The 23,446-nt window shown below is 41.2% G+C and overlaps 1 non-coding gene across 1 annotated transcript; it reads right to left on the bottom strand.

The window, feature by feature from the left end:
• Positions 1-23,119: 23,119 nt before the first annotated feature.
• LOC118725143 lies at positions 23,120-23,245 on the bottom strand. The gene has a single exon (XR_004989884.1). It is a non-coding gene; the product is annotated as a small nucleolar RNA SNORA32 (small nucleolar RNA).
• Between the last annotated feature and the right edge of the window lie 201 nt (positions 23,246-23,446).

Here is a 23,446-nt window from a genome sequence, read left to right as displayed (position 1 = left end):
TTGGATACGTTTCTTTATTCTTACACTGTTAGTTTCCTAACCCTAACCCTAACCCTTGTTCACTTGGTCCTGTAGGAGGCTTGCAGATCCGCGCTGGTCCGCCTGCGCCGCGCCCGTGACCGTTGCCCGCGCCGAGCGCGTGGCTGGGGGCGCGCGGCGGGGCGGCCGGGCGTTGGGACCCCGGGCGGGGGCGGGGGGCGCGCAACGCCCGCTCGGGCCTCGGCTCCGCGGGCGCTTGCCCTGACCCCCTCCGTGGTGGCCGGCTCACGGACTAACTTCTCCGTGATCTCTAACAATACCTTTCAGTTGTATAACTTTGTGTAGTGTTTAAGGGACAGCCATAATATCACTTAATCCATAAAGCAAACCAGATTAAGACCGGGCTGGTCCTCGCTCTTCGGACGTGAAAATAAAATACTGGGAGGCGGTCATTTGCTCAAGCTCGTCGGAGTGGCGGAGCCAGGCGTCAACCCCGAGCTCCTGCCTCCTCATCTCTGCAGACACCTCCCTGGTTTTCAAAATGTGACTCAAGACATTATTTCAAGAAATGTTACTGGATATGGCTGGAAAGGAAAGCACGCTTCGATGAAAGAGATTTGGAAATTGCTAACTTACACAAAGATAACCTGATTACTTTACCGTAGGATTTTTTAAATCCCAAGAGGCATATTGTTTTCAAAACTTATTTGGCCAGAGAAGTCTTTTTTTTTTTTTAAAGAAGCTGATATCCACGGAATAGGCTTAGAAATATACTCCACCCGGTAGGATGAATTTATGCTTCGTGAATGATGGTTGACAACAGTTCTTAACTAAGTGCACACATTGTGTGAAGTCTGTGCCTGTATATAGGTTTATCTCCATATGTGTGGGGGGTGGAGGAGGGCTGTAAAAAATAATCTTTGACATCAACTTTGTCAATACCTATGAGTCTGTGTACTCACAAGGTGGGGGGATTCTATTGCAAGAAAGTAGAACAACTATTTCAAGCTGACAAGAGTATTTTAAAACACACTGGGAGGTACACTCAGAAGTAAACATCCTTCTTAAGAATGGGTGATGTCAAGGAGACATTAGTTCTTTTTGTTATTCACTGCTGAGACATTAGTTCTTTTTGTTATTCACTGCTTCCTGTCCCTGAATTTATAGTTTTATTTTTCAAGCCTTACTAAAAGGCCACAGCACAAACCAAATAGATACAATAAAATGTTTTAAATCTACTGATTGTGGACCTCGTTTATACAAGTCACTGAAGTCTCTGGTTCTTTGGATTATCTAAAATTTGAGGGCTAGCATTACTATTCTGCTTAGATTGTGTCTTGTGTTATTGAAAGAGAGCTGGCCCTGATTCAGAAACTCTGGTAAGGCAGCCAAGACGGGAAACCTGCAGTTCCTAAGAATAGAAGTTACTATTTACAATAATACTGTACTCTGCGTTTGGTGGTAAAATTTTATTAGTGATCAACTAATCCATAGGGGATCATTATGAGGAAACTGAGGCCCAGAGATAACAAGGCTACCCTGAGTAGGCAGGGACAGGATGGACACCTGTTATAATTGAAAGAAGTCCAATGGTTAGTGGAAAAATAAAGCGGGGGAGGGAGAGGGTAGTTCACCAGCTGGGAAATCCGGAGTCCTAATTTCTTGCTACAAATGATACCATCATGTTTTTCTCTCTCCTTTCTTTTCTTTCTCTTGCCATTCACTTTAGATTTCTTTCTTCTGTTAGGCTCTCAATGCAGCCAGCAAAGATAGCTCCAAAGAAAACTCCTTCCTGCCATGAATATGGGGGTGGAGTAGAATTTATTATCAGAAGAGGTGGGAGAAAAGCATTCTGGGCAGCAAAAAAGCAATAGCAATCACAGTCCACTACAGAAATCATTAGAACTTCAATCTGTCAGGACCACAGAAATGAGAAAAGCACCCTTTCACCAGTCAGAAGGATTCCTTCAGTCAGAACCAGTCCAGCTCAGTCTGGGGCTGCACTCTCATTCAACCCAGCTTCCACAGTTGGGGTTTTCATAGCCACGTCACATGCCAAGAGGCTGGTTGATCTCTTTATCAGACACTTGTGCCCACACCTCCTATGTATACTGTTCAATGAAAACACAACTTATGTCCTGTAAAATTGTGACATCTGCAAAATTTATATTGTTCTTTTCTGAAATCTGAATGTTTCTGAAACCCACAGATTCACCTATACCTTTACAGAAACCCTGCACCAACCTTCTTTCTGATTCTATATAGTTAAACAAAAGATAGGCAATCAGCAGTTATCCTGACTAAAGCTTAGTGGGTATTACTTTTCAGATGTTTGTTTTTCTCAATTGTCAAACATCACTGAAAACAAACATTTGTTGAAAATTTACTAAGGGTGTAAATTAAATAAAATATAGATCCTGTACTCAAAATATGCACACAAAGCACTACGAATTTTGCCCCTGTAAAAACAATGTCAAGGAAGAGACATGAGAAGGTATTTGCAGGTAGAAGGGAACTTCTAGGCTCTACTCAACTCCGGGCTGGCCAGCAACTGCTCTGGTCTTGAGCCCCACAGCAGTTTGCAGAAGAGATCCTCATTCCTTAACTCCGAACCTGTCTACCCACCCTTCAGCCCCAAGACTCAAGATGCCAAGGGTCCAAAATGTCAGCCTCTTCACCATTTTCCTTTTCTTTCCTCTAGCTTTCATTTGTTCACCCATTCTTTCGTTAATTTATTCATCCAAAGAGTACCCAGTGACTGCTTGCAATTCTCCCCTTTCTCTACATGCTCCTTTCTCTGGATCTTTGCAGCCCTTCTGAGTGAACATTCTTGGAGCTTCTACTGCCTTAAGCCCAATAGTCCTTAGGTGGGAAAAGCAACTGGGGGGAAAGACAAGGAGGGGCTGACTAGAAAGTCCAGAGAACTGGGACAAGGCAAGTTCATGTGCCTAAGATAAGGGAAAGTGAGGTCTTTCAAACAGTGCATGGTATCTAGAGAATTGGAGCATTTATAATTCTAGATAAATAGATACAGAAAGAACTATAAAATCAGTGAGATTAATACCATATGGTTTATTGGCAAGATTACACTGGAAATCTGAAGACTTGAGGTTTAATTTCAGCTTTTTGTGACTTTAAACAAGTTACTTCAATTGTGAAAAGGGGAACTGACCTAGATGAGTCCCGGAGACCCTTCCAAATCTGGAGACCTATGATTATATACAAATCAAAACTAGTCTTGATAATTTGCCATCATATCAATTTTATACATCATGGTTAATGTTGTAAATTTCTAGTACAACAGTAAACTGTTAGATAATATACACAGTGCGTAAACTATGGATACAGTTTCTGCTGTGTTCATAAATTTGTGATATATAAACAGTCATTCTTTTCAGAAACCTAGAAAAAAGATAATATAGGTAGACGACAAACATTGGGCACAGCTTATGCATTTATTTTATTTTATTATGCTAAGGGGTGGGGGAGAGCGAGAGCGAGAGCGAGAGCGAGAGCGAGAGCGAGAGCGAGAGCGAGAGAGAGAGAGAGAGAGAGAGAGATATGAACTTGTTTTTCCACTTATTTATGCATTCATTAGTTGCTTGAAGTATGTGCCCTGACCAAACCACAACTTTGGTGTATCTGGCTACCCCTGGCCAGGACACAGCTTATGCTTTAGGCACTCTGTTTAAATTAATATGTTTGAAGATGAGATTAGGATCCTAGTTAATAGGAGAATCCATATCTTCCAATCAACTAGGGATCCAAAATGAATCCCAAGAGATTCTCTCAATCTGGAGGCCTGGAGAAACCAGGAGAAAGGAGGCTAGATTTTTTCCAATGTTACAATAGAGCAGATCCTTGGAGATTTCTCAGCCTGGTCAGTATGCCCGCAGCTGTTCCAAACTTTCCCCGGGCTCTGATATAAATGATAGGAATCACATTGCTTATACTATCCATCTACCCACTTATAAAATACCTAGTATTTACCTAGCACAGTATCTATTGCACAGTAGATAAATGCTTCATAAAGCCAATTATCATTTTGTTCACAAATAATTCTCTTCATCTGGAGTGCTCTTTCAAATAGGTCAACTCCCATCAAGGAGTTGCAATTATTGGGGAAGTGAAATTGTTTGACAAGTGGCACTTAAAAGATCTTCGTTTTGCTTTCCAGCCAGCACTTCTTTTGTGAAATGTCCAAAGAGAAAGGACAAAATGAAAAATTTCCTGTTACGTCAGTAATGTAAAAAATGTAAAGACATTTTTATATGGTGAGTCTAAAATTCAATACCTTCGTAGATATATTCATCTGACAAATGTTATTTGTCTGCTGCTATTATAAACTGAATTGTCCCCACAACCCCCAAATTAAAATGTTGAATTACTGACCTTCAATACCTTAAAATGTATTTGTATTTGGAGATAGAGTCTTTAAAAAGGTAATCAGCCGAAACCGGTTTGGCTCAGTGGTAGAGCATCGGTCTGCGGACTGAAGGGTCCCAGGTTTGATTCCGGTCAAGGGCATGTACCTTGGTGGCGGGCACATCCCCGGTAGAGGGTGTGCAAGAGGCAGCTGGCCGATGTTTCTCTCTCATCAGCGTTTCTAGCTCTCTATCCCTCTCCCTTCCTCTCTTTAAAAAAAATCAATAAAATATATTAAAAAGGTAATCAAGTTAAAATGGTGGACCCTAATCCATTATAATTGGTGTCCTAATAAAAAGAGGAAATTTGGTCACAGACACAAAAAGAGGACAGAGAGAGAAGATGGCTATCTACAAGCCAAAGGGAGAGACTTTAGAAGAAACCAACTCAGCAGATACCTTGGTTTTTTACTTCTAGCCTCCACAATCATGAGGAAATATGGCTTAGTAGTTCTTTGTTATGGCAGCCCCAGCAAACTAATGCAGTTACCTTAGTTATATGAAAATGAAACTGACCAGTGGGCAGAAAGGCCTGATGTTGAGTTGTTTGTCTAGCAATGGGAATAGTCTGTTTGGATCTGTTCTCACTTTCCCTGTGACATGAATTTTCTAGATGAGGCTGGTGAGATTAGGATCCACACTGCCCCAGCCACTCCAGGCCTCTGGGCAGTGTGAGATGGTGGAAAGGTAACTTTGAGCTGGAGCAAAGGTGGTGCCGGCAGCCAGGGGAAGGAAGGCCCATTCTTGAATGAATCTTCATGCATCAGGCCTCTAGTTTATATATATAAAAGCCAAGTGATTGAATGACTGAAGGACCAGTCAACTGGTTGGTATGACATGCACTGACTACTAGGGTTTAGATGCTCAATACACAGGATTGGGCTCCCTCCTGTCTGCATCCGGCCCAGGGGGATCAGGCTGAAACCAGCTCTCCAACAACCCACAAGGGATCCCGGATTACAAGAGGGTGAAGACCAGGCCTCTAGTTTTAAAATAAAGCAGCAGCTGAAACCGGTTTAGTTCAGTGGATAGAGCGTCAGCCTGGGGACTGAAGGGTCCTGGGCTCAATTTGTTCAAGGTCATGTACCTTGGCTCTGGGTACATCCCCGGTAGGGGGTGTGCAAGAGGCAACTGGTCGATGTTTCTCTCTCATCAATGTTTCTAACTCTCTCTTCCTTTCCTTTCCTCTCTGTAAAAAAATCAATAAAAAATATTTTAAAATAGAAAATAAAATAAAATAAAATAAAGAAGCAGCCAAGTATTTTATTGTTCTGGTTTAGTTGCTGGGTTACACTGTATAGAGTATTATTTAAGCACAATTAAAATTTTTATAATAATTTTAAAAGCCCAACATGCATGGCTTTTACATCCCCAAAAGTAACTGGCCTGTTATATATGCACAGACCAAATTATTATCTAGATTAAGAGAGGTACTTAATAAAATATCTCCTTTCTTAAATCTAAGATCACAGTTAACCACAAATTATTTGTTGCCCTTTTAGGTAGTTAATTGATCTACTAGTTAGAGTTCTACCATTTAGAATATCATTCCTAAATTATATATATCCTTTTCGGATAAGGCACTACAAGATCTAGGGACTTATTCTTAAATAAAAGTTATATGAGAGGCCCTAGCTGGAGAGAGCGTTGTCCTGCAAACTGAAGGGTCCCTGGTTCAATTCCTGTCAAGGGTACATGCTGGGTTTGTGGCCTTGATCCCCAGTAGGAAGTATGGAGGAGGCAGCCAATCCATGATTCTCATCATTGATGTTTCTATCTCTTCCTCTCTCTTCCTCTCTGAAATATATATATATATAAAGTTATATGAGGAAGTTATTAAACCATTGTCAGACATTAATATATTAGCATGAATTAAGTATTAGAGATTAGTAAGCAAGGTCTAAGGAAACAAAATGAGGAAGTATTGATACTGTATAAAGTTGTTACACTTTTAGAGTATGCATGCAAGAATCTTTTGGAGCACTTGTTTGAAATGCATATTTTTGGCCATCAGCCTAGAATTATACTTTAGTAAATCTAGGGTGGGGTCCAGGAATTTGCCTTTGAACAAGTAATCCAGGTGTTTCTTATGCTGTAAATCTTGTCATCACACTTGAGAAACACTGGCCTGCATGATGCCCCCCTGGTTCTGTCCTGTGTCTCCCAGGCTTTTCACAAATGGATCTTCTAGAAGTATCATTTGACCATCTAAGGATTATAATTATTCCCATTGGACCAATCTTGCTAAAGTGATCAGAACTGTGCTGCTTACTGACATCCCACTCCATCCAGTCTGTATAAACTGACATCTCAACTGCAGGACCTTTGCACTCTGACTAGATCTTCTGTCAAGAGGGTACCCTGAGCCAGACACAGAGTCTGGGTCAGATTCTGCCTGGGGAAGGTTAGCCCAAGATTAGCTATTCAAACAAGCATTTGCAAGAGTCCAATTTAATGAGACCAGAAAGGGAAAGCAAAGGAATGCCAGAGATAATTTCTTTTACTTGAATCTTGCTTTATAGACTGTCACTGTTCTTTTTATTTATTTTTTTCTGGAAGTTACAATATATTAAAAGTATGGTTTATATCAGCTTTCTTGTCAATAAAATGGAGAAGTTATTACATGTTCTAGTAAGGATTTTGAGAAGGGAAAAATACTGGAAATATAAAAATCAACTGAAAAGAAAAGCATGGAACAGTCTGATGAATATCAGAGGGAAGGAGGGTGGCAGGAAGAGACTACTCAAAGAACTTATATGCACATATGCATATAACCTATGAACATAAACAATAGTTCTATGAAGGCCTGGGGGTGGGGAGTGGTGTGGGAGTGAGTCAAGGGGCGGGCGGGGGGGGCGGGGGGGGGGGGCAGGGTGTACGGGGGGGGGGGGGGGGGACACATCTGTAATACTTTCAACAAGATAAATTTATTTTTTAAAAGAAAAAGAAAAGCAATAAGGAACACAGATATCATTGTAAATATTCTTTAGTGTGTGACACATATCCTCCTGAAATGTTTAATTTGAAGCAGATTCTGCATAGAGAACTTAATTTTCTTTTTTTAAAATTAAATATATTTATTAATTTCAGAGAGGGAGAATGAGAGACAGAAACATCAATGATGAGAGAGAATCATTCATTGATTGGCTGCATCCTGCAATGCCCCCCACTGGGATAGACCCCCTACAACCCAGGCATGTGCCCTTGGCTGGAATTGAACCTGGGATCCTTCAGTCCCCAGGCTGACGCTCTACCCACTGAGCCAAGCCAGCTAGGGCGAGAACTTAATTTTCTTACTTCTCATTAGAATATTCAAAATGTGTTCTTCTGAAAAATGATTTGAGTATAAACATTTGCAATGTATTTTTAATTGTTTATACCTCTCTCTCTTTCTTGGATTCATTTTTTTCTTGATTTCTATCTTTTCTCTCAACATCCTGTCTACCCAGAGCTCAAAGCCATATATGCTACCATTTTCTTGGATTCATTTTTTTTTTCTTGATTTCTATCTATCTTTTCTCTCAACACCCTGTATACCCAGAGCTCAAAGCCAGTGGCTACCATTTTCAACAGCACAGCTCTATAGATTCAAGCAGAGTAAATTGTTATTTATGTGCTCTTGAGCCCAAGTTCAGGAACAAAAGATGTGGGGTCCAGGTAAGAGTCTACCTTTTGGTGTGCCTGAGATTTTCCCAGTAATAGCAGTGAGAGTCCCACATCCCATAAACCCCCTCAGCCCCTCAGTGCTGGACAAACTGTCAAGGTTGGTCACCCATCTTAGAAAAGTATTTGAGACTGCAAGCTCCATGAGGGCAGAGATTTCTTCTATCTGACTGCACATCCAAATGAAGGGCAGAACAGGCCCTCAATAACTATTTTTGGAATGATGGAATCAATGCACATCCACTGACCAAAAATTCTTCGCATTATACCCATTCCTCTGAACACTTGGGAGAGAAAGCATGACAGAAATCCCAATGTGTTGAAAATAAAAGTTTAATATGTTTCTTGCTGGGCTTTATATTTTTATGATTTTAGATTTTTCCATGATTTCTTAAATAAAAATTAAAGGCCTGTTATTTCTGCCTCATATTGACATTGAAGGGAGTAAAAATTCATGTAAAAAATGGCCCTTGCCCTTAGAATGTACTTGGAACAAAAAACACATCCTTAAGAATCCTCAAGAATAATTAAATAACAGCACAAGGTTAAGTACAAATAAATGATTTAGATTAGATTAATAAATGTCATAGGATTCAGAAATAAGGTGGAGAGTGATTCAGCCAGTTGAGAAAGATTCCTGGAAGGGGTGGGGATTGAGCAAAATTTTCACAAAAGGACTGAGAGGCTTAGGCTTGCCCAGAACAATGGGGAAAGGGAGAGGAGGGCAGAAACACAGGGGACTGGGCAGCTGAGCAAGATAGGTAGCACACGGTAACAGCCCTGCTACAGAGGTGCCTGTGCCTCTGGGAGTGGGTTGAAGTGGAGAGTGTGTAGCTTCTGGAGAGCCATGGATACCAGATTCTCTTAGAACTTTTCCCTTAACTGTGTGCTTTGTTTTGTTTTGAGGGCAAGGCAGATAATGAAAACAAGGGTAGATTGAGAGCCTGTTGTCAATGGAACTGGAGGTGAGGAGGAAGAGAGGAATGTCCAGAAAGGGCCTTGTAATACCCTCAAATATTCAACCCCATCCAAGGGGTGCTCACTCTGATGTCCTGAAATAGTAGAGAGCAGTTTTTCCCTGAAGGAGTGCGTAGTCCACTGATGGGAGACAGAATATTTTAATGTGGTACGATAAAACATTTGGAAATTCCCAGCCTGGGCTATCAGGGAAGGCTTTTCAGAGGAAGGGACACCAGAGAGACTAAGTGGAGTTAGCCAGGTGCAGAAATGGGGTAAGGGCAATTCAGACAGAGGAAAGTAAGAGAGAATGGGATTGTAAGCAGATTGGTTGGCTTTGGGCAAAGGTGGAAATGAACAAGTGACCAGAGGTGAGTCTTGAAGAAATGGGTGGGATTGAGACCAATGAAAGGCTTTGGCAGGGCATATAGAAAGGTGAAGGGTGAAAGGCCAGACCCTGGGAGAAGAGGAGGACTATCGGAAAGTCACAAAGCTTTGGAGTGAAAGAACTATTAGGGCTGACCAAATGATTGAATCGATACCCCCTCCCCTGGGAACTAACTTTTAGATCACCTCACAACCAATATTCCCTTATCCTTAGACCACATTCCATTTGATAAGGCCATAATCCTTCCCCTCCATACCTTCCCACCCAGAGAATTCTCCATCCAGAAAAGGCCTGCCTAGAGTCCTTTAAAATTTCTAACTCCCAGTCCCTGGGTGCTGGCACCATTTTGGGGCTCAGTCCATCTGGTGTCCCAAATTACCTATTCCTATATAATACAATAGTTAATATGCAAGTGGTCATCAAGCCATCATGCCTTAATGGCTCAGACACTCAACACTGAGGAGATAGGAATGGGGACCAACCAGGCTACAGCCCAGGAAAGGGACACGCTGAATGCCCTGTGGTCCCAGGTGCCAACAGCTGCGCCTGGGCCTGTGGCCCAGGAAAGGGATAAGTCACCTGCCCCACAGTCCTATGCAGCAGTGCCTATGGCTGTGGCCTTAGTGAAGCCACCCACCCACGGTCCCCTGCAGCTTCGGCTGGCCCAGGTGAAGCTGGCCTGAGGGAGGGAACCCTGGGTCCTAGGTACAGGGTGAGGAAGAGGCAGATAGGGGCAATCAGTCCAGTGGGGGAGCAGTTAAGGGTGATCAAGCCAGTAGGGGAGCAGTTAGGCGATATCAGGCAGGCGGACAAAGGTGGTTAGGGACAATTAGGCAGGCAGGCAGGCAGGCAAGCAGTTAGGAGCCATTGATCCTTGAGGGGTCCCAGATTGCAGAGGGTGCAGGCTGGGTCGAGGAATCCCTTCCAACCCATCCCCTCCCTCCCCCCATGAATTTTGTGCACTGGGACTCTAGTAAATTCATAATTCATAATTCTTTAACCCTTTCAGCCTCATGTGTTCCTCCTTCGGTGACCTAACAAGAACCAGCAAGACTTGGTGACAAATGGTTATGTGGGATGAGGAACAGGGAAAAGCATTTTAAAAATTTGTTTTTTTTTAAGCTTGGGCAGCTCAGAGAATGCTGTGACTGTTGAAAGAAATAGGGAAGTTTGGAGGGGAAACCGGTTTTTGGAGGGGAATCTGGGGGTGGGAGAAAGATGATTATTTCAGTTTGGACAAATACATTGTTTTCACTCTTGTGCTGCTTTGTTTTGTTTCTATAATTGTTCTGTCTTCCCTTAAAAGTTAGTTTCAGTGCAGAGAGGGTGAAAAAGAGCCCAGTTTTGTGTCTTGCACAAGAACAAGGTGCATCTATTTATACAACTTAAAATTACACAAGAGCCTAAGGGATCAATAGACAACTGAGTTGTTCCAGATTTTCAGTGCCAAGTACCCAGGTGAGGAGGTACACTGGGAGAAGCTCTTCCACCCAGCGTTTCATTCTTGTCACCCCTGGCTGCAGGTGAAGGGAGGTGTGGGAAGCTCAGTTCATTGGCTAGACATGTTTTTCTGAGGAGTCCTTACTCCAAGAATCAGGGCTTCCCGATGGACCTGTCTAACTAGAATCACAGGTCTCTCATCCCAGACCATCCTGGCTCAGCTCTCCAAAGATAAAGCTTTCCAAACAGACTCTTGCTCTCTGGGGTCAGGAATGAAGGTTTCTACAGCCTCCAAGACATTCAGTTACCTCAGGTATTTTAGAGTCCTGCTTCAACTGGTGGCTGGGCTACCTATCAGAGAGAAAATCAGGCTGACTCTCCTGACCATTGAAGTGTAGCAAGTCCCATGATGTGAGGTCAAGGCAGGACAGAACAGCCTGACCTTGGCCTATCTCCATGGGGGCTACAGGAGAAGCAGGTTGGAATGGGGCCAGCTGACCTCTCTGCCTCCCTTTCAAGCTACCAGCCACATTGTCTCCTTGACTCACATGTGAGTGCTGTGTCATTGATTGACCTGTTAGGTACAGTACATTTAACTTAGATTTCTTTTGTTGTTGTTTTTTTTTTAATCCTGACTCAAGGATATTTTTCAATTGATTTTTAGGGAGAGTATAAGCGAGAGGGAAAGACAGAGAAACACTTCAGTTGGTTGCCCCCTGCATGAGCCCTGACCAGGATCCGGGCCAGGAAGGAGCCAGCAACCAAGGTACATGCCCTTAACTGGAATCAAACCCAGGACACTTTGGTCCACAGGCCCACGTTCTATCCACTGAGCCAAACCAGCAGAGCTAACTTGGATTTCTTGAAGTCAAACTAACCCTACTTGAGTGACTTCCTTAGCATGATTAAAGCATTGCTAAAAGATAAAATTCAGTGAGGAATAAGAATGACTTAAGCTGTGCTTTGACAGAACTAGGAGCAGATGCTCTGAAATAAGTAGGAGCTCTTGTGTCCTTCTTGACTCATCTCTCTCCATTCTTTTGGCCCAATTGCCAATTACCTGACCCTTCCCCTCTACTTCTCTTCATCTTTACCTCTTGCCTATTTTATTGTGATGCTCTCCAAACTGGTCTTTCTGCCTGCACTACTAGCAGCCCAACTACATTCTCTGCACTGAAGAAAGATTGGTCTTCCCACAATGCAATCTGGTTCTGTCCAGCATGATTGTCTGTGAAGGTGGCGCCAACATTTACTCCCATTCACATATGTACACCCTTCTAATGAAGAGGTGGAATCTATTTCTCCTCTTAAATCTGGGCCTTATGACTTGATTTTACCAACAGAAGTGTAAGTGGTGGGAGTGATATTTTGGGACTTCTAAACCTGAGGGTTTAGAAACCACCTTCTATTTTCTCTCTCTTGGGAGTCAGCTGCTGTGGAAAGTAGTTCAGTCCAGATTACCGGATAAGAGCCAGATAAAGAGACACCACCTCACATTTTGCAGCATTAGATGAGTGAGGCCATATGAACATTTTAGCCCTAAGAGATCTTGAATTCTCCAGTTCCAGTCAAGTGACCCCAGCCAACAACACATAGAGCATAGAAGGGCCACTCCTGTCAAACCCTAGGCAAACTGCAGAATCATGAACAGATAAACGGTTGCTTTTGTTTTAAGCCACTAAATTTTGGCATGGTTTGTTACATAAAGAGCTAAAATGTGTGCTATTCTTAAAGTCAATTTTCCTTACAATGGTGCTGACCCCGCCCTTACATCTTTAGACTCATCTCTCATGAACAGTAGGTTGGAATAGAGCCAGCTGACCTCTCTGCTTCCTTGTCTTCCTCTCTAGGCCTTTGACCATATGTCTCATCTCCTCCTTTGTCCCACCTACTCATCCATCCATAAGGGAAACATCACTTCTTCCAGGAAATCTTTGATTTCATGAATGGGTTGGGGGCCTTATCAGGCTTTCTGTTGAACCTGTACCTATTTTATTGTAGCCCTTAACAAGTCATATTGCAATGACTTGAGTATTCATTAGTATCCACCATTATGCTTTTAGCTTCATGAAGGTGGGGACTATCTGCCTTTATAGTAAGTATATCTCTTATCTGGCACAGGATGTGCTATTCAATGTTTGATGAATGAATAGCCAACTGACTAAGGAATTACAACTGTGAAATGTTCTTTTTAGATTTGATCATGTTATCCTTCCCTTATACTATTCCTGATCGTCCCCAACAGATGCTATCTTCTAAAAACTCTGTTTCAGATTCTCTGAATTTTAAATGTCTCCTCTTTTTCTCAGCTGTTCCCAAAGGGACGGTCACTGGTATTCATGATGAGTCTGGGGATATGTTGAAATCTTGAAGTGACGAATTGTCACAGACTAAACTATAGTTTTAGTTTTTGAAAATGTAGTAAACTAATTTGTGATAATCTATAACTCTTCATCAACCCTAATCTTAAAAATTCCTAAACAACTTGTCCTGTCAGTGTGGCTCAGCTAGTTCGACATTGTCCCATGCACTGGGAGGTCCTTAGTTTGTTTCCCAGTCTGGGCATATGCCAGGTTGCTGGACTTTATCCTCAGTGGGGAAGGGAGTGTGTGCAGGAGGCAGCTAATTGATGTTCCCATCTCACATCTATGTTTTTCTCTTCTTCTTTTGTCCTCTGTAAAAATAAAAAATAAATCATATATATATATGTAAGATGTTGTAGAAGAGTAGAAAACTGAATAAACACAAGCAACACTTAGAGAAATGGAATTACACAGCTTTAGTACTCAGGCAGTCTCAGAGGAGTTGCCTCCAAAGTCTGAGCAAACCAATATGATGAAAGCTCTTCTTTTATTCCCTTTGGTTTCTTTGTTCCCCAAATATGGGTGGGACTTCTGGATCTTTTGTGGGCTTTGCAAAAAGCCCCATGTGTTGAGGTGGGGCCTTGAGACCAAATCTAAGGGTCTGGCCTGGTGCCAGCACTGATAACTGCCTCCAGGGGTTATATATTGTTTATAGTTTATGGTTTCTCTAAAATAGGAGTAGAACTTTAGGTAAATAGGTCTTGCAAGACCAGATTGTGGAGAAAGGGGCAGTGACTTAGTTATAGGTTATCAAGAATGTACATTAAGTTACTGGCACAAATTCAGATTGCTAGCCCCCCAAACATCAGGGTTACATTGGAATTAGGCTTTTAGCCTTCTCAAAGATACTCCTAGAACTGGATATATACAGTCCTAAAAATGCATTCTGAGGTTATAGCAATGAACTGGATTACTCTGCCTAGCATACTCAGCCCTGAGAGTATCAGTTTGAGTGAAATCCATGACTGCCTATCATGTATATCTATGCAGAACAGAATCATGATTACAGTTTTAAAGAGGAAGGAGCCCTAGCCTGTTGGGCTCCGTGGACAAAGCATCGGTTGGAGCACTAAAGGGTCTTTCATGGGTTCAATTTTAGGTCAAGTTTACATACTTCAGTTGCAGGCTGGATCCCTGGCCCCAGTTAGAGCTCATGTGAGAGGAAACTAATTGACGTGTCTCTCTCACATCGATGTTTCTTTCTCTCTCTCTCTGTCTCTCTCTCTCCTCTCTCTCTCTCTCTCTCTCTTTCTCTCTCTCTCTCTTCTCTCTCTTTCTTTCTCCTCTCTCTCCTTCTTTTTACTCTTCCTAAAAATCAATGGAAAATATCCTCAGGTGAGGATTAACATAAAAAAATGAATGAATGAATGAATGAATGAATGAATAAATAAATAAATAAATAGGAAGGAACACAGACTAAGGAGCTTGTCTCTGTTCTTTAAAACCCAACTGACCATTTAGGAACCAGAACAACTCAATGCTTGTCCATGTGGGGAGTGGGGGAAGGAAGTCCTTACTTTTATAAATTATTTTACTTTCTCTATCCTGTAAAATAGAAATATACCACTACTGCTCTTCTATTTGTCTCATAAACTGTGGTAAAATGAAATGGTTAACAGATACTACCGTATTTTTCGGACCATAAGACGCTCCGGACCATAAGACGCACCAGTTTTTAGAGAAGGGAAATGAAGAAAAAAAGATTCTGAAACAAATAGTGTCCTAAAATATTTTATGTGCATTAAAACCCAACATCACAGTCATAAACACATGTAATCAACCCTGTAAAGTAAACAGCAGCATTTAGAACCATTTTAGAGCCGGGCAAGCACACAGAGACCACACAGAGCCGGGCAAGTAAAAGAACTTTTTTTTTAAAGTATATGTGTAGGCTATATTTGGACCATAAGACGCAGGGACTTTTCCCCCCCACTTCTGGGGGGAAAAAAGTGCGTCTTATGGTCCGAAAAATACAGTATATCTATTTTACAGGATTGGAAGCAGAAGTTGTATTGGCATCTAAGGCCCTGTATCTGGTTGTTGATACAAGTGAGAAAAGATCTGTTCTGCTGATGACTGACTAACCTGCTGCTGTTGTCCTATATGATTTCTGACAATAGTAGGAAAGTCCAATTTATTAACTGAAAGTTGTACTTGACATTTATATTTTTCTCTATAGTAATTAGTTATTAAAATTTCCTTGCGCTGAAACCGGTTTGGCTCAGAGGTAGAGTGTCGGTCTGTGAACTGAAAGGTCCCAGGTTCGATTCTGGTCAAGGGCATGTACATTGGTTGCGGGCACATCCCCAGTAGGGGATGTGCAAGAGGCAGCTGGTCGATGTTTCTCTCTCATCGACGTTTCTATCTCTCTATCTCTCTCCTTTCCTCTCTGTAAGAAAAATCAATAAAATATATTTAAAAAAACTTTTCCTTGCCATTCCTTTTTTAAAATTTAACTTTTTATTATGGAAAAATTTTAAACATATAGAGAACAATATAAGCATATGTGATGGTATGATGAATCCCCAACTTTAACAATTATCAGGATTTTGCCATTCTTATTTAATCTTCTCTTTCTCTCTCTCTTTTTCTGGAGCACGTAAAAATAAGTTCCAGATGTCATTTCATTTTACCCATTAATTGCTCATTACATATAGCTAATATATCTTTTTTCTCTGTCTAAACCACATGTGTCAAACACAAGGCCCTCGGGCCAAATCCGTCCCGCCAGGCCTTGCAATGTGGCCCGCACCGCGCTGTCATCACTGCACTCCGCTGCGTTTCCATCACAATGACAGTTTATGACTGTTCAGTAAACCATTCGGCCCGCGATTTAGGCTGGATTTTAGATTTTGGCCCCTTCTCTGATTGAGTTCGACACCCCTAGTAAACCATAACCATAATATCACTTCATACCTACCAGGCAACTCTGAGCTTCTTTAAAGCAAGTATTCTAAACCAGTTTCTAGCACAATGCTTCACATATAAAAACAACTAACATTAATTGAGCATATACTATGTGCTGTCTTTTTACTTTGTTTTAATTAATCCTCATCATAGGCTTATGAGGTAAGTACTATTATCCCAGTTTTACAAATGAGAAAATGAAAGAACAGAGTTGTTTCCCCTGCAAAAACTTGTCATTCCCTAACTTTCATCTCATTAAATGTCACCACTTTCCAACCAATTGCTTAAGACTTTAAGCTATGAGTCATCTTTGATTCCTTTTTTCATTCTCCCAATAGGCAATCTATTGTCATGTCCTGTTTTCTCTCTATCACCAAAATGCACCCTGAATCAGAATGTCAACTATTTTCAATACCTGTTGCTATTATCCTACTTTAAGCTACCATCACCTTTTAACTGGATTACTGCTTTCCTTGCTGTTACTCTGCCCTTTAATTTATTCCCCATTGATACTCAAAATGATCTTTTAAAAATGTAAGTCAGCTTGGCTGGTGTGGCTCAATAGTTGAGCATTGACCTATGAACTAGGAGGTCATGGTTCCATTCCTGATCGGGTCATATGCTAGGTTGCAGGCTCAATACCCAATAGGGAGTGTGCAGGAGGCAGCTGATTCATTTTTCTCTCATTGATGTTTCTATCTCTCCCTCTCCCTTCCTCTCTCTGAAATCAATTAAAATATTTTTTAAAAAGTAAGTCAGATAATGTTATCCCTCCGAGTAAAAGTTACCGTGACTTCTCACAGCCTTTGCTTAAAGGAATCACATTGGGCCCAACATAAAGTTAGTCATGATAGGCGTCACATCAGCATTAACTAAGTTCTGTGCTTGGCTCTCCTAGAAAAGGAAAGCTTAAGTCAACAAATTAGCACTTGTTTGCTGAGTACAAGTTACCTGACCAGGCTCCAAGACTTCCCTTTGCTCCATATAAGGAGAGTAAACCTGCTTTAACCAATCAGCAAATGACCAGTATAACTTTCCTATTTCTACTCACCTCAGTCTATAAAATCCTCTCAAATTTTACAACTCCTTGGAGTTCCTTTCTATCTGCTAGCTTGAATGCTACCTAATTCATTAATTGCTGAGTAAAGCCAATAGGATCTTTAAAATTTACTTAGTTGAATTTCAGTTCTTTAACAAATTTAAACTAAATCTTTATTTCCTACTACCTGTCTATGTAAGAAACCTCCAAGCCTGTAGAGAATTTTTATGAGTTTATTTGAGTCAAACTGACAACTTATGCCAGGAAAGAAGAATTCAAATGCTCTGGAGAATATCAGTTTTGCAGCTTCTTTATTGCCCTTGAAATTAGTAAGGTTACAGAAGGCGAAAAAACAATGTGGAAATTAGGTTACAGGATAGTATGGTTATTTGCTATTTTGAGGGAGGTTTCCACCTTTAGAGGGGTCTAAAAGGGCAGTACACACATGTCTGGCTGGCATGGCTCGGCGGTTGAGCATTGACCTATGAACCAGATGGTCACAGTTCACAGTTCAATTCCCAGCCAGGGCACATGCCCAGGTTGTGAGTTTGATCCCGTGTCGGGCATGCAGGAGGCAGCTGATCAATGATTCTCATCATTGAGGTTTCTATCTCTCTCCCTCTCCCTTCCTCTCTGAAATCAGTTATCATATATATAGACCTCTCCTTGAGAAGGAGAGGACTGAAAAAGGCATTTTAAAGGTGTGTTAACCTACAGTAGCTGCACAAAAACAATGGGCAGGGCTTGCTTAAGGCAAAAGATAAAACTTTTACTAAAGAAGCTATATGCCTGGGGCTTGACTACTTACTGTGACCTGCCCAGTTAGGAATTTATGATCAGATTGTCCTGTAGTTACCCTCCATAGAGCACCCCACCACCCCCACCCCATACCTCTCCCTTGCTAATAAGCTCTAGTCACCAGAGTCTCCTTTCTGCTTGTAGTGGGCCAATTTCCTGGGAATGGCTCTTGTGATGTTCCCACAGATCTTAGCTAAAATGTTACTTTCTCAGCAAGAACTTCTCTGACCTCTATTCCACTTCTCACATATGAATCTGTTGATTTTCTTCATTGCAATCATATCTTATTTCTCTGATTATTGTTGCTTTCCTTTGCCAGAATGTAATGTGGATGAAAAGGGGCCACATAGTAAACCTGCATGGTGGCCTTACAAACGCAGAGACCTAAAGTAACCACATAGAATGGTGTGAAATTAAAACTTTTTAATTAAAAGCAGTTTATGGCAGATAATCATGTCCTAGACTAGAACCTTCCTGGGAAAAAGTCAATCTTCACCTTAATTAAGCCTATTTATTGTCTTTATGCATTAACCATAAACTTACCTTTGGGAACGTCAGGGTAACTTCCCTTTTTCCAGACCCTTGAAGACACAACCTATGTACCAGGGTGGAGACCACAGTCCTCTTTGTTATTGTGTTGTTGACTTAACTATTCTGCACCACCTTAATAAAAGACAAATGTGTCTATCATTTTACTTTTTTACAAAATATTTTTTATTTTTAAAATACATTTTTATTGATTTCAGAGAGGAAGGGAGAGGGAATGAGAAATAGAAACATCAATGATGAGAGAGAATCATTAACCAGCTATCTCCTACACTCTACACTGGGGATCAACCTTGCAAACCGGGCATGTGCCCTGACCAGGAATTGAACTGTGACTTCCTGATTCATCGGTCGATGCTCATTCACTGATCCATGCTAGCAGGGCTATCATTTTACTTTTTATCCAATCACAGAGGCTTTTCCTTCTTTGCTTTCTACCTCCCTAATCTATCACCAGTGGATTTCATATAACCCACTTATGTCTTTTTTGATACAGTCCCTTTCTGCTTGTAGTGGGCCATTATCTGGAGTATTTTCTCAACCCATTGAAATTTTGCTTCCTGGCAATTGTTGATAGTTTGACTAAAATAACCTCACAAGGGGAGAGAATCCAAGATGGCTGCACAGGTAAACACATAGCCGCAGCCACACACAACAATTTCAATAAAATACAACTAAAATATAAAATGGACATTACCCAGAATTACAGAAAAGTCGACTGACTGGAAATTCTACAACGAGAAACAAGAAAAAAAACAGAAGGAAGAATGGAGAAGCTGTAAAAACCTAAGGTACGGATTCACGCAGCGCGCGTGGAGAGGCAGTCCTGGAGGCGTGCACATTGTGCGCAGAGGACAGACTATTGACTCTGCTGCCAGATTGCCCTGGCGGGAAGGAGACAAAGGCTCCAGACTGTGCTGGGCCCCAGTTCCGACTTCTCTCAACCCCAGTTCTAGGCCAGACCCCGGGACCCAGGCTCAAATAGAGGGAGCTGGGCTGTAAGGTGGAACCCCAGGGGAGCGGCTAAAGGAGGTCCCGGAGGTGCACACATTGAGCACAGAGAAGGGACGGTTGGCTGTGCCGCGGGATTGCCCTGGCGGGAAGGAGACGGGGGCTCCAGACTGCTTTGAATGCCACCTCCAACCCCACTTCCAACTGAACTGAACCCCAGTTCCGGGCTCATTGGGGGAGAGCCTACACTGTTTGGTAGCAGGCGAAAATCAAGGACACCTTTCTCTCAGAGGTGCTTGCAGCGAGTACTGAAGGACTCTGGGGATTACTGAGACTCAGGAACCGCATAGGGCATGGCTGACAGAAGCCAAGCCTGTAGGCTCCACCCTGAAACTCTGCCCCATCAGAGAAGCGGCAAAAATGTCAAGACAACGAAATAGATCACAAACGAAAGAAATGGAGGACAAAAAGCAACTGGATATAGAGTTCAAAAGCACACTTATAAGGTTGTTCAAGAATCTCCTAGAAAAGGCCGATAAAATAAACAAGACCTATGAGGATATGAAAAGGGATCAACTAGAAATAATAAGGGATCAACAAGAAATAATAAGGGATCAACAAGAAACAAAGAATACATTGTCTGAAATAAAAAATATTATACAGAGTCCTAAAAACAGAATGGAAGACCGCAAGAATCAAGTCAAAGATTTGGAACATAAAGAGCCAGAAGACACTCCTCTGCAGAAGCAAGAAGGCAAGAGAATCCAGAAAATTGAAGATAATGTAAGAAACCTCTGGGATAACTTCAAGCGAACCAACATCAGAATTATGGGGGTCCCAGAAGATGAGAGAGAGCAAGATATGGAAAACATACTGAAAGAAATAGTGACAGAAAACTTCCCCCACCTGATGAAAGAATTAGACTTACAAGTCCAGAAGCACACAGAACTGCAAACAAAAGAAGACCACACCAAGACAAATCATAATTAAAATTCCAAGAGCAAAAGACAAAGAGAGAATATTAAAAGCAGCAAGAGCAAAGCAGGTAGTTACCTATAAAGGAGCACCCATACGATTGTCAGCTGATTTCTCAATAGAAACCAGGCAGGCCAGACGGGAATGGCAAGAAATATTCAAGGTGATGAATAGTAAGAACCTACAGCCAAAAATAATCTGTCCAGCCGAAGCCGGTTTGGCTCAGTGGAAGAGCGTCGGCCTGGGGACTGAGGGGTTCCAGGTTTGATTCCAGTCAAGGGCATGTACATTGGTTGCAGGCACATCCCCAGTGGGGGTTGTGCAGGAGGCAGCTGGTTGATGTTTCTTTCTCATATACGTTTTTAACTCTCTATCCTTCTCAATTCCTCTCTGTGTAAAATAAATAAATATATTTTAAAAAATAATAATGATCTATCCAGCAAAGCTATCACTCAGAACCAAAGGCCAGATAAAGAGCTTCACTAATAAAAAAAAAAGCTAAAGGAGTTCATCACCACCAAACCAGAATTATATGAATTGCTGAAGGGGGTTCTTTCAGAAGAGAAACTAAATAAAGATAAAAATTATGAACAACAGCATTGACTGGTTTGGCTCAGTGGATAGAGCGTTGGACTGCTGACTGAAAGGTCCTGGGGGTTCGATTCTGGTCAAGGGCATGTACCTTGGTTGCAGGCACATCCCCAGTAGGGGGTGTGCAAGAGGCAGCTGATCGATGATTCTCTCTCATCAATGTTTCTATCTCTCTATCTCTCTTCCTCTCTGTGAAAAATCAATAAAATTAAAAAAAACACAAAGCTTAAAAAAATAGCGTCTTCTATAATATAAACTTTAAAAAAATTATGAACAACAAATTTGTAACTATCAACAAGTGAATCTAAAAACCAAGAAAATTAAAAAAAACACCTGATGAACAATATTAACTGTTGAATATAATAGAATCAGAGGTATGGAAAGGGAATGAACTGACGATTCTTGGGGAAAAGGGGAGAGGGGCATGTAGGAAGAGACTGAACATAAACTGTGCACCTATGGATGAGGACAATGGGGGGTGGGGAAAGAACAGAGGGTGGGGTGGGAATCTGGTGAAGGAAAGCAATGGAGGGGGGGGAAAAGAGGAACATTTGTAATAATATGAACAATAAAGATTTATTTTTTTAAAAATAACCTCACAAAAATTCTCTACAGTAATTTCCACAAGTGTAGAATCCTTGTCTGTGGATTGCTGTAAACCCTAAGCCTAGAATAAATGCCTGTAAGCTGATGATTTTTTTTTATTTTTAAAGTAACAAATGAGGAAAATAAACAATCCAAGATTCCAATCCAAGCTCCAGAGCTGAGCATCTTGGTTAAATGGATAGCCTTGGTTCAAACCAAGGAACTCTCGGGCCACTCTTTGGAGGAAGTTGGATGGGGAGGTGAGGGGGACTACCTTTATCCTGACCTTTGAATACCTGAAGTATTAAGCTTTCTAAAATTTTATTTTCCTGTGCTCCTGTGAGTGGAGATGTTTTTCCAAAATGTGTTTAAATTTGAGACTGGTTTATTACTCGAGAAGCAATTAAGACAGTTCTAGAACTCAAGAAAAGTTGAAAAAACTAGTAGCCACTCAGGCTCCCTTCTGCATCTTATCTCTCTATAAGTGATATATATGTATATATTTCAGAGAGGAAGGAAGAAGGAGAGAGAAAGAAACATCAGCAAATCAATGATGAGAAAAAATCTGACTGGCTACTTCCTGCATGCCCCACCCTGGGGGTAGAGCTCACAACTGGGTCTGTGCCTTGGCTAGGAATAGAACCATGACGTCCTGGTTCATAGTTTGATGCTCAGCCACCAAACCACGCCGGCCGAGCTTTATAAGTGGTTTTTATTATTTGATTAGGTAAACACCCAGAAAGAAGGGGTATAACTTAGTTAAAAATTAGTGTTATTTAATTCATTCTGCTGATTTTTATCTGTACAGAAAAAATTTTATTCACTTTTTCAGACCCGTAGTAATTTTTTTTTTAAAGTATAGAGGGGCTTTTATTATTTTTAACATAGGCACAATTATTTAAAGTTAATAAACTTTTATTTATTTAAGGAATCTCACATGTTCTGAGTTCTTCCACTGCCTTAGTTCCTCTTGAGTTTGAGTTTTAATCATTTTACTCCCTTTTTTGTTCAATCTTGATTTCATCTCAGTCAGTCTTTTTTTTTTTTTTGTTATTTTTATTTAGATACATCTAAAAACATAATTTTTTTAAAAAAAACAACACACACATTTTTTTAATTTTAAGACAGACTAAGTAGAGTCTACCGAATCTTGCACATCTTCATCCATTTTCTGCTTTTTGGCCGATGGTTTCATGAAAAACCTGTCCAAAGTCGTTTGTTTTTCTCTTTTCTCCAACATCTGCCGGAAATAACGGACAAGAGTATCGGAGTAAAGATCGTTGATCCTGTTTGCTTCAGCTGAATCCGGATAGTCTCAGTCAGTCTTATATAACAGGAATAGAGATTATCATGATCACAAGCTGTATGGTAACTTATCTAGACAAAGGACATCAAGGCCCCAGACATCTAAGATGGATATCATCAAATCTCACTGATTACCAACAGCTATTACAAAAACCTCCTGTTAGATTTATAGTGGACAGTGATCTGGCAATGTAAATTAAGGTTGGTAAAATGTTCCTAGTAGGCTGAATGCTATGCTATCAACATAGCAGGAAAAAAACCTATTGGAGAAATGTTTTGTAGTCATGTCCACAGCAAATGAGAAACTGCATTCTAAAAGCCTTGGTAATGACCACCGTAGTAATTTTTGAATTCTCTCTCTAAAAAAATAAAATAAACATTTCTTGGGGGCCAAGAGCTGAATCACGAATTTAGTAGGAAGTGGATCCTCCAACACAACTAACTAGCCTGTGCTTCACCAGCTCTTCCAGCTACCTTGTGACAGCCTTTCTGTGGGATTCGAGGGTGAAATGCTTTGTCATTGCTGTCATCATCT

This window comes from Pipistrellus kuhlii, unplaced genomic scaffold (assembly GCF_014108245.1).
Source record: "Pipistrellus kuhlii isolate mPipKuh1 unplaced genomic scaffold, mPipKuh1.p scaffold_m20_p_2, whole genome shotgun sequence".
Lineage (NCBI taxonomy): Eukaryota > Metazoa > Chordata > Mammalia > Chiroptera > Vespertilionidae > Pipistrellus > Pipistrellus kuhlii.
The sequence above is the reverse complement of the archived record's forward strand: the minus strand, read 5'-3'. Positions and strand labels throughout refer to the sequence as shown.